At 35.9% G+C, this 12,797-nt stretch overlaps 1 protein-coding gene across 1 annotated transcript in view; it reads right to left on the bottom strand.

The window, feature by feature from the left end:
* The window catches only part of MMP16 (matrix metallopeptidase 16), a gene marked incomplete at both ends in the record, with an annotated part of 239,003 nt that overhangs the window by 33,490 nt on the left and 192,716 nt on the right, over window positions 1–12,797 (bottom strand). The gene's annotated exons all lie outside the window — the stretch shown is intronic.

Genomic DNA, 12,797 nt, shown 5'->3' with positions numbered 1-12,797 from the left:
CTTCAGGAAATATCATAAAATAAACTATTTCCTACCTACATTCCCCAGTCTAAACATATTAAAATTTTCTTAGAAACTTTGAGCCACTGTACTTTGTTCTAGTTATTATGGGCTGTTTTCCCTACTAAACATTGTTATTGATATATAAAGAAGGATATATATTAATTAATACCTCTAAGTTATATATTAATAATAAAGACCTGGAATACAGTAGCATTAAAAAAATGTTGGTTGTTACCATTGTTAACACTATATTGAAACTAGTCCTATCTTACTTTTCTGCTTTATATTTCTGTTCTTTTTTTCTTCTTCACGTTTCAGCAACAATTTGGCTCCAGACATGAGTTCCTTTCCCACCGATATCTTACTATGTTATTAACAATTTGTTAACAATTTTCATATTACTAGGTAGACTGAATTAAAAAATGTTTTGCTCCACATCTAGCAGATACATTAAAAGGATTTTAAAATACAAAGTTATTAATGAAAACATTGATTCAGGAAAATATATATATGGGCATGACGTTAAGGTTTTATTTAATAGTATGTAAGCAAGTGATATTGAAAGAAAAATAGTGTTTTTTTTCTGTCTAGCTACAGCAGGGGCTTTTCACTTGGTATTAAAGTCATTCCAAAGTCCACATAAAATATTTTTAATTATTAAAATGTATATCCTAAAATAATAAATAGAAACAGCTAAGTATCTACTCAATTTTGCTAAATAACTGACCATGATTGTTTATGGAACAATGAAACCGAAAGCTCTCTAAGGTAAAATCAGGTAAAATAGTCTCAACTATTTTCCAATTTTTCTCAGGAAAGCATTTATTTGGCTACACCTTCCCACATAATGAGACAAGCTAGTGACACTTTGGGACAGTGTGAAGGTAGAAACACAATGTAACTTGCCACCAATAAGGGAAGAAATGAATGCTCTGTCTCAAGATAAAAGTAGTTAATTTAAAAAATTCAGAATGTAATGTGGAATCATGGGTTATTCAGAACTGGTTTTCACTGACTTGTTAGAGAGACGTAAATTAGATAATCAGAATGTGCCTCTATTCAAAGTATCCACAACTTCTCAGCAGAAATCAACACAGAAAATTTAGCAAGTATTCAGTCACAGAGGATGTTAAGTGCGTACTTCAGTCACTGCACATTGCCATTTCAAAATGGGGCTTGTGAAGAATTTGGAAAAGGAGGATATTTAAAATGATATTTAGGTCTCTGTGCAAATTTTCCTTCTAAGAGAAACCTTTTTTTGACCACTTGATCTAAAATTGAAGCCCACACTCTACCCACACACATCTGCTTTCATTTCCCTTTCCCCTGCTTTCTTTCCTTTGTTGCATTTATCACTGTTTTACACGATATATGTTTTATTCATTTGTTGCTCATTCTCTCTCCACTGTGGGTTTTATGATGGCAAAGTCCTCTGTTCACTTGTTCCATATTCCCCCCTGCCTCCTAAAAAAGCCTCACACATAGTTGAAGCTCAGAAAGTTTTTCCTTGAAAGAAAAGTCAAGCGGAAAGGCAAATTAAAAGTATGATTTTTTTCCCCCTACAAGACAAAATCTATATGGGAGCCACAAAAATACAGAAGTTCTACTTTGATAGGCAGAAACTTGGTATATATTCCATTTTCCTAAAAGGATGAGATGATTTTTTTTAAAGATTTATTTATTTAATGCATACAAGAACTGGGGTACAAGCAAGAGGTGGAAGGGGGTGAGAGGATTCACCAGAGACAGAGTGGGGAACAAAACAGGCAGATTGATGGAAGTACACTGCTGAGGGGAACAGCGGGCGAGTCAGGAGAGGTCTGCTGCACCATGTGGGTTATTTCCCTGGCTGGGGATAGAACTCATGTTGCAGTGACTGAAGACAGCTTCATAGGTTGTGTCCTAACCCCTTGCGCCACCAGCGAGGCCCCAAGGATGGGATAAATTTGAGCCATAGAGAAAAAAGTTGTTTTCAACCTTCCAAACAATGTAGAAATTTTTGATTTTACATGTAAAGAGAAAGAGGACTTCTCCAGAGTCCTGAATCTGTTTGAACCTTACTTCTGGACTCTCTGGTTATATCTCTTATGGAAGGAGATGCAAAAAGATAATCACAGCTAGCACATTTGCAAAATCAACTTTTGAGAACAAATGCTTAAAAGTTACTAAATAGAAATTCTAATATTGCCCAACATGAAGAACAAACATATAGAGGTCAAACCTTTAAACTAGAATCTAACCTAATCTTTAGACTTACCTTCTTCTAGCTTATAGAAAGAAAATAGTAAGTAAATGACACTTAAAAGAAGCATAAGCTACATCACAGAATGTGGGATAGTCTATAAGACTGTTAAATCTAATGTTAGATATACACATGTTTATTCTTCCAACTTTTTTGTATTTTTGAAAATTTTCATAATTAAAGGTATAGAATATTTATACTCATTAAAAAAAAACCTAAAAAATACACAGGTAATCCCCTTATGATAAAATGTTATTATATTATCTTTGTAAATATTTGCTATGGTTACTCTGGTTATATTGTGGCTTAGCAATTTTAATAATAATAAACATCCATTGTAGTTATTTAAATTTGCTACTATTGATAATGCTGCAACCAATATCTTTGTGTACTAAAAAGTAACAAAAATTATTCCATCTTATTTAATTAAGAGTAGTATATGTTCTAATCAACAGTAGTACATGTGGACTAGAAATATAAAATACTGTATAATACTATACAAATATGGAATGAATTCATTAATTGATTGATTTCACACTACACTTATGTTCAGATTGTCTGTATAGAGAATAGTAAGAGGTATTATAGTATTAAAGAGAGAGAGCAAGGCCATTTGCATTTAGTTATATGCATTTCCTTTTCATCATTGGAAATTAAAAGCAAAATTATAACAGAGAAAAACAAAAACTATTAATGGATGTTTAATAGCAAAAGATGTATCTGGCAAAGATAATGGCATTCTGGGAAGCATTCATTATGTCATCACAAGAGTTGACACAAACTAGCTTTTGGTACCTAAGCATTAGAAGAAAACCAGCTTAAAGCAACCATGGACCATACATTCTCACAAAGGCAGTCATGAATGTCTGTAGTAATTTTGCATGCACAATTTTCAGAACTCATCAATCAAAGATTGGCCTCATGTAATTCTGGGACACATAATGGAGGTACGTCTCAATAGGTCCCAGTTCTTTGGATACTGTCTGCATTTTTTGAAAAAGCTTATAGGGAAGGAAGTAACAAGTGATTCTTCTAAATCACTTCACACTTCACAATTTTGGAATTTCCCTTAATGTTTTTAACTATTTTCTAGGAAGAATGTCATAAATAGCAGTTGATTTAGAAATATAATTTTTTAATAAATACATTTTATTGATTTTTTTCTAAATAAAACATTTTTATTTCAAAGGAAAAAAGAGTTGGTATTTTCAGGATATTTTGCTTACTGCTTGTGTGAAATTTATATGATGACTTTTATGGTCTCCGAATGTTAAAAAAATAAACCTTTGATTTTAGATGAACTTATATTGAAAACTGGTCACCAAAGAGTTAAGATACATGGTCATATATGGACCAATTTCTTATTAATTAATATTTATTAAAGTCCTGGTTTACAGAATATTAATTTTTAAACCTTAAAAAATCACAATTATTAATGCATAATATAATTACATATTTAATTTTTATTTCACTTAAATATATGAACAATGAAGGTGAAAGTATGGGTACATCAACAATGAGGTTAAGCCCTAGTTTAGAAAGATCTGAGAAGCAAGCTAAAGATGGATGTATCTTGACATTTTAGGTCCTTATTTCTCTTTTCCTGTCTATGCATCTATTCTTGTTCAGAAACTGTTTTGCAACAGTGGTGATGAAGAAAAGAACAATTTATTTAAAAATGCTTCAAAATGCTGCATTTCAGGGAAAGGAGTCTCAAAGTACAGATATGATTGCACCACAAATACCATGATATTCTGCTTTTCTCCCCCTCCTCCTTGGGATCTAAGGATCTTGAATATTGACAGGATGATCTAAATTTTAATTCACATTTCATACAATTAAGTATTGAAAAAAAATATAAAAGGTTTCATTCCTCCCACAGCACTAGCAGTTCCGGATTCCAAAAATATCAAACTCTTTGAGTATACATTCAATCTAGATGGCAGCACAGGCAAACAACTAATTTCAAAAGGCTGTATGAAATGCTATAATTTCTGCCTCTATAAAATGGGAACTATCATTTAGTGAATATAATGAGTTGGAAAACAGCTGTGTCATTAGCACACCTATCAAGAATTGCCAGCCCTTTATCTTTGACCCCCAAAAGATGTCAAAGATGTCATTTACAATAAAAACTATGTTCTTCCTGAAAAAGGATAGGGCTATTTTTTATTGAAGGTATGTAGAGCAGTGTATCTAATTGAGTTTTTTAACCACCCAATCTAAAATTGCCTCCTCAATCTTTTTCTATAAACTCACCATGTTTTATTGTCTTCATGATATCTATTATTCTTGATCGTCTTGTTTATTTGCTCATCTGTATCTCATCAGGCCATGTACATATCTATCTCATTCATACCTGTATTTCTCAGTCCTCCAGTAATGCCCAACACTATGCATTGAGTAAGTGTTCAAAGGTAGAAAAAAACAGGCAGTGAAAGAGAGACATATGAGCTAATCTTTTTCTTAACACCTGGATGAAGGTTGACTGGTTGGTCAATATTTAGTTAAGTGTCCCCACAGAAAGCCCCCCCGCCCCAGCACCTCTTTACTGCTCCTATAACACTCTACATCTGTCAAGGTACTTAAGCAACTTCATGGAAATTATTCATTCAACTGCCTATTTCTGCATATATTCTCTTTCCCATGAGCATCATTATCATCCTCTGCTTTCTCTCTTTTTTTTAAGTCTCAATTCAAGCTTCACCTCTAGGGAAACTATGCCTCTATTCTCCAAGGATTCTTGCCCTTTAGCTGACCCTTCTGTTTATTCGCATTGCATCCTGTAGCATAAAACCAGCCAATGTGACTTAGTATGGTCAGGTGGTGGAGAGTGGGGAAGAGAGATGTTTTATGACAGGGCATAGGAGCAATCAAAGGGCTGAGCTAGAGCTACATAGTATACGTTTTGGCTTCCTTTTCCATCAGTCTTATTCATTTTTCCAGATCTCACCATAACACACAAGAAGAACCTCTTGGGATTAGAAGAGATGGAAAGTAGACCAGATAATCAGCTTTCAGAACTACATGTTGAACAGAAATAAAGAATCATAATAGATTCCATTTTTAAAAAATCTGAGTAAATACAGAGGCCAAAGAAGAAGGGAGGAAGGCTGGGTAATGCCCTGGAGGCAATGAGCCAGAGGGAATTTTTTTCTTTTCTTTTTTTTTATTTGCTTTCAAAGGAATACAAAGCTACTTGTCAACAAATTAAAGGCCTGTGTTGAATTAGAGGTTTGCTCCTAAGAGATAAGGGTAGATTGGATGGAGAATTCCCAAGAAATTACAAAGCAAAAAACCCTGAAAGATTCCTAAGTGACTTCCTTTCAGAGTTCAGGAACAGTTGTTGCCATAACAGGAGAGCCTAATCCTCATTAGCATTACCTAATTACTTTATGCTAATATGCTCTTGAAAACATTCCTTTGTTGCCACTGCTTTGCTGTGCTTTATTTACTTAAATAGGGAGTTCAAAAGGTAACTGCCCCTCCTTAAACTCAAAGTAAGTCCTCAACAAACAACTTGATGGGCAATAAACTAGTGTTGAAAATCTAAGGCAGTCCTGTGGGAAGTCAGATTTTCACAATCATTAGCAAATGGAAAGCACTTGTGTTACTGGTTCATTTCTATCAAGTGAAATAAATACAGATTTCATTATCAGATGAAATAAATGAGTTAGCAGTTTTTGCTTACTGTTGAAGAAAAAAAGTAGCTTGTCCAAAATAAACATAAGTAAATAAGTTTCCTAATCATTCAGCCAAATAGAGTCTGGAACAACTGTTGTGACCCAAAAAATTCTGAAAATTACTCTGAGCCACAAGGAATCTAATGAAAGAAGATTAAATAAAATGTATATGTTGATTTGATGCTTTGTGAAAGTATAAAGACTTATTAATATAGTAATATTTTTGCATTAAAGAAATTATTTCTTTTACTTTGCTGGAAAATTCATATAGTAGGAATTCCAGAGCCTCTGAATGTGAGGAAGGATGGTGTTGATTGCACTTATTTTTTGAGGGGAAAGGGTGAAAGCAGTGCCCTTCTATTACAAATTATGCAGTCCACTTTCCCACATTTGGGAAATCCTAGAGTTCACGACATCTGGAGTGCAATGGACATGTTTTGCCTTGGGAAAACCACCTTTGTGATCATGGTGTCTCCCCTTCCAGGTAAGAATCGATTGGACTTTCTTAGGAGAAACTCTAGGGATATTATAGAAAAGGAAGTTCATACACATCATATCAAAGTAAAATACTAAAGAATCTATGTTACATCAGGCTGAGGGTGATGGTGGACAAAAGAAGTATCTGTTGGGGAGGAGGGGAATAGAAATATGAAAATGAGAATATTGATATTTGTTGGGGGTGGGTGATCTAGGAAGAGTGAGTGATAATGAAAAGGAAAAAGGCTATTCTAGAAGCAACTACACAAATGTCATATGAAATGGAGGGGAATAGAAATATGAAAATGAGAATATTGATATTTGTTGGGGGTGGGTGATCTAGGAAGAGTGAGTGATAATGAAAAGGAAAAAGGCTATTCTAGAAGCAACTACACAAATGTCATATGAAATGGAAAAAATAGCACTTTGATAGGGGCATCCAAGGACAAAATCAATAAAATAGAAGCTATAAATAACAGGCATAAATATGAAGAACTAAATGAAGCAAATGAAGTAAAAATAAATGTTGAATTAGAAAGGTCTGACACAAGCAGTAGTGTGCTATGGTTATGGCTATGGGGCAGGTTTTTACTTGGGGTTAGAAAAGAAATAACTAGGGGTTTCAGGAGGGAAGTACATTCTTATGGTGAATGGAGAGAAAAAGACATTTCAGGTTAGTAAACTAGTAAATACTAAGTAATGAAGCACAAGTAGCCCAGAGTGAGGTCAGGTGAACAAAACATTGCAGATAATAAATATCAAAATGAATGTGCGCACATGCGCATTCGTTTATTAGGGTGTAGCAATCACAATGGACTATGGTGAAGGACTTTGGGCATCTTGGTGGTGGATGTGGTTTGATAATAGCTGAAGTGGAGAGCTTATATTTCTAAATCATAGACAATATTGTAAACCAATGTTACTGCAACAGGGTGGTCCCCAGGAAAGGGGGAGGTTCCCTGCCCCACCCAAGGGAGGGTGGAGCTGAGGAGGAAGAGGAGAAGCTGCAGAAGAGACTGAGGAAGGAAGCAGGATGGAGCCAGAAGGAGAGCTGGAGGAGGGGCATGGAGCCTAGAGACATGTGAAGAAACTGCGCTTGTCTTTTGGTCGTGGACTGGGTGACACAGATGTGGGTGAGACCCGTGGGGAGGTGACAATGGCAGCTTTTATCTTGATGTTGATTTTGCCCTTTTCCTTCCGGGCTTGTCCGGTTGTTTGTGACCCTTTTCTGTGGGTCCCCACTGGAAGATGCTTTAGACCTGTGGCAGGCCTTGGGGCCTTGCTCTGGGCCAATCCCATATGGATGGACTTTTACCCACGAGGGGACGGGTAACTTTGGGTGCTTGATTTAGAAACTAGATTCTTTGCCTTACCTGTATTGTTTCCTAGTTTTATTAAAGGTCCTTTTCATTAAAGTCTCCTATGTTTCGTATTGATGCGGCGGATGGCAGAACCCAGTTAGAATAGGCAGGTTTGCGGGGTTTTGGGCTGCCCCTCTCCCTGTCCTATAACATTACCACAATCGGCATAAGCCCAATTGGGCTCCAGTTGTTAACAAAGAAAAGATGTAATGATGTAAAACACTTAAGTAGGCTCAGCAAAGTGACTTTTTGCACAATCATGTATTTTAAGTATCATTCATGCTATGCTCATTTACAACTTATATGTTGGAGGATATAGTTGAAAGGATATAGTCAAAGGAGGATATTAGGTTTATATACATCAAGTATAATTGAGGATACATAACCTTTTCTGCATTTCTTCATGAGAATTCAAATTCACTTGGAAGTGAGAAAAGGAAACAGCTTATCTAGTTCAGCAATTTAATTTTTTTCTCTGTCCTCTGCCTATACATGAAATATAAATAGATCTACATTAATGTCTTTTGGAAGTTTTCAGCGATCTTCAGCTTTCTTCTTTGGATTCTTATTGAATCATTAAAAAAGCATTTGCAATTATAATTACGTTATAGAAAACATGTCCATGAGAGTAGGAGTGAGGGGAGCATCACAGTGGCCTCAGGAGTGGGCATCATTTTTCCACCCCTACTTACAAGGCTGCTTGGACTACAAATTCCACTGTCAATGGACCAGGCTTCCTGAATGGGTACCTGCTGGGAAGGAGGAAGGAGATGGAATGAAGGAGGAAAGAGCAACAATTGAAGGAGAGACATGTGAGTGAAAGACTTATGGTGAGGCTGTCCCTAGTTCTGGTGTCCTTATAGCATTTTTTTTTTAAAGATTTATTTATTTATTTATATAAGCACTGGGTACAGTCAGAAGCGCGGGAGGGTGAGAGAGTTCACCAGAGTCAGAGCGGAGAGCAGAACAGGCAGACTGACAAAGTACACTGCTGAGGGGTGGGACCCTCACCCGATGGCTGGGGATCAAACCGGCACTGCAGAGGCTGCGGGCAGCTTCGCAGCCCAGCGCTCAACCGCTGCACCACTAGGGGAGGCCCTCCTTATAGCATTTTTGACAGAGGCCATGAAAGCCTCTATCTTGATCTTGTGGTGGATTACATGGCACTTTTTTTTTTTTTAAAGATTTATTTATTTATTTATACAAGAACTGGGGTACAGGCCAGAGACGCGAGAGGGTGGGAGAATTCACCAGAGATAGAGTGGGGAGAGAACAGGCAGACAGACTGAAGACACTGCTGAGGGGAGCAGTGGACGAGGCAGAAGAGGTCTGCTGCCCCATGTGGGTATCTCCTTGGCTGACCAGGAACTGAACCCGCGCTGCAGAGGCTGCAGATTGCTTCACAACACTGCGCTCAGCCCGCTGTGCCACCAGGGAAGCCCACAAGGTACTTCTTGAATTTCATATCTTTCTTTTTATCCCAGCTCTCTGGGAACTTCCTAATCCATTTTTTGTAGCTCCCTGTTGGAAGGTGACTTAGATTTGTGGCAAGCTTTTGGGCCTCTTAGCCTGTTTGGCTGGGCATTTGCCCTCAAGGGAATGGGTAATTTTTGGAGTTTGGCCAGATGTCAGTTATTTGAAATCCTTTCTTTTCTCTCCCCTGCGAACTTTCACACCACTTCGACATATCTTTGAGTACCCTAAGAGTATGCTTTCTTTGCCTTTGCACAAAGATGGCCAGATCTTTGAAATGTGCAATGAGCAAAAGTTTGGCCCCATCATTATCCCTGGGATGTGCAGCTGCAATTGGGTTTATGGACCTCACGAATAGAGATGACTCACTTTATCCAACATATATTTTACCGAAAAGTTGTTTATTGGTTATTGTGTAAAACAAAAACTATTTTAGTTGAATGAAAAGTGATTAGTATTTAAAGAAATGATGGTATAGTTAAGAACCATTTTACTTTAATTTTATTAGTACTATTTCTATTCAAAATTTCAAAAAACATTATAAAGACCATTTTGTATTGATACAGTGTTTCTTAATGTTAGATATTTATAGCTTAGTTTTTTTTTTTTTTTACTAAAAGGAAAAGTGGGTTTGTGAGTTATCTTAAAATGAATAAAGCGATACAGTTGTTGATAATATGTTCCAGCTCTTTCATACTGTGGTTTCCAAATGGATTAGCAAAAATTGTCATCTGACAATTTAATAAATAATTGTATATTACTGATTATAACTAGAAATGGGGCTGTATACAAGATAATTCCTAGGGGAATTACAATATATGCATTGCTCCATTCAATTTTGAACCTTAAGCTGAAGACTGCAAAATAGATGGATAGATAAATATTTCCTTTGTTGATACTGAAATAGCTTTAATGACTTGAATATGTCTCACATTCATTATAAAAAATTTAACATCACTACCAAATATTCTCTAGTGTGTATATTTGAGTTCAATCGGCCAAGCTGGGCTTACAAAAGTAATCAATATTGAGTCTGGAAAATCTTGGAAATGGGAAAGTCTTTCTTCTACTTTCCTATTAACCTTCCAAAATACATTTTTCACCAACAATAACTGGATTCAGTAAACATTATATAATTTTATAGCTGATTTCTACATCTTTTTTTTCAGATTAGTAACAAGCAATTATCATTAAACTAGTCATTTGTATTACAAAGTAGGATTATTTTACATATCAATGATTGATAAAGGATATATATCACCTATTGCTTTATTTCTATGCTATCATTCATTCTTGTTTAATGTTTTTTTATATAACATCAAAGAAAAAAATACATACTCTTCTACCAAAGAGCCTTACAGATTCTTTTCCTTATTTTAATGTCACTAAAATTTCTTTTTTTTTAAATGAGTTTTTAAATTTTTTTTTAAAGATTTATTTTATTTATACAAGAGCCGGGGTACAGGCCAGATGCACAGGAGGGTGGGAGGATCCATCAGAGTCAGAGCGGGGTACAGAACAGGCAGACTGACTGAAATACACTGCTGAGGGGAGCAGCGGACAAGACAGGCAAGGTCTGCTTGCCATGTGGGTTGCTCCGAGACTGGCGGGATGGAACTGGCACTGCAGAGGTTGTGGACAGCTTCACAGCGCTGCGCTCAGCCGCCTGAGCCAACAGGGAGGCCCTACAATTTCTTATTAGTCAGAAATGGTGGAAATTATGACTGTGCACACAAAATACATCAAGTAAACTGAGGCTAATGATCTTCAATTTTATAGTATTTTTGCACATTGTTCTATTTCAAGTCTTCCTTATGTAGAGCCCTATGCCATTATCTCCAAAAAAGGAGATAACTAAATTACAGTCAGTGCCAAAGAAAAACAAATAAGATACAGTGGCACTGACATGACCAACTCTTTATAAATGTACTGTGTTTAAGATAGTCTTTTAACCCAAATTAAAAATTTCATTTTTATCTCTTAATTAATACTCTAAAGGCAGGACTTTAGAATTTTAAAGAAATGATTAATTTATATAGTCCAAGACAAGACACTGATAAATTATTTACAATTTACTCTCTGGATTACTTTGCCAATATTATAGCCATTAGCCACATGTGGCTGTTTACATTTACATTAAGTAAATAAAATAAAATAAAATAAAATGAACAACAACAGTTCCTTAGTTGCATAGCTCAATAGCCACATATAACTAGTAGTTACTATACTGGGCAGCACATTTTCATAGATTTCCATTATTGCAAGTTTTACTGAACAGTGTTATTTTAGACCTCGATGGATGTTAAGTTTTCCCATCCTGAGTTGTTTTAAGACTCCTGTACTGCTGTTAAAATAAATGTTGACTAAAATAATCCTAAAGCACTGGTGTTTCTAGAGTCAGTCTTTAAAGAAACACTAACTATTGATCAGGAGCTTGGAATGTTTCTAAAACATCACTACAACCTTCAGTTGAAATGCTAATTGTGGTAGCATAGGTGGAGGTACCAAAACTCAACTTCAGAATTTTTAAACAGCTGAGCAAAAACGGGGCCTCCCTGGTGGCAAGGGTTAAGCTCAGCACTATCAAGCTATTGCCAGCCACTGTGGCATGAATTTGATCCCTGACCAGGGAACTAACTCACATGGCACAGCAGACCTCTCCTGTCTTGCCCGCTGCTCCCCTCAGCAGTATATTTCAGTAGATCCACCTATTCTGCTCCCCACTCTGTCTTTGGTGAATCCTCTCACACCCTGGAATCTCTGGCCTACACCCCAGTTCTTGTATGCATAAATAAATAAAATAAATCTTAAAAAAAAATGAGCAAAAACTTAACATTATTTAGCTATAAGTCTATTGCAATGTTCTTTTCTCATATGTTTTTATTACTGGCTCCTTTTGCTATTTAGACCTCAGCTAACATGTCACTTCTTTCGAAAGAGCAATCTTGACCACCTAAACTAGGAAACCCCTCACCCAACTCTCTCAACCCTTAGCTTCTATCATATTACACTGTTAAATTTTATTTTATGTTTTTGAATATTTATTTATTTATACATATTTTACATTATTGTTCATTTTTTTTCCCTTTACAATGTTTGCTTTCTTTTCTCAGGTGTAGTCCCCACAGAATTTCCACCATCAATTTACCAGTGCACCATAACCATAGTCCTTTGTGCTCTTCCAACTCTTGTTTTGATCCCTTTCCCTCTCTCTCCCCTGCAGGATATATCTGATTTATACTTGTCTGTTTATTTTTGTTTTGTTTTTCATTTTTATTTTCCCCCCAATCCCTTATTTGGTTCTCCTACATTCCTCCTATAAGTGAAACCATCCAGTATTTTTCTCTTTCCTTCTGGCCTTATTTCATAAGCATAATCCATTCTAGCTCCATGTTGCTGCGAATAATGGCATTAGTTTATCTTTTTTTGATTGCGGAATAGTACTCCATTATGTATATATACCTATATATACCACATCTTCTTTATCCAGTCATCTATTTTTGGGCATTTGGGTTGTTAAATTTTAACCATCACATTTATTAATGCTTTTATACTGAT

The sequence above is a fragment of the Talpa europaea genome, assembly GCF_964194135.1.
Source record: "Talpa europaea genome assembly, chromosome: 3".
NCBI lineage: Eukaryota > Metazoa > Chordata > Mammalia > Eulipotyphla > Talpidae > Talpa > Talpa europaea.
The sequence above is the reverse complement of the archived record's forward strand: the minus strand, read 5'-3'. Positions and strand labels throughout refer to the sequence as shown.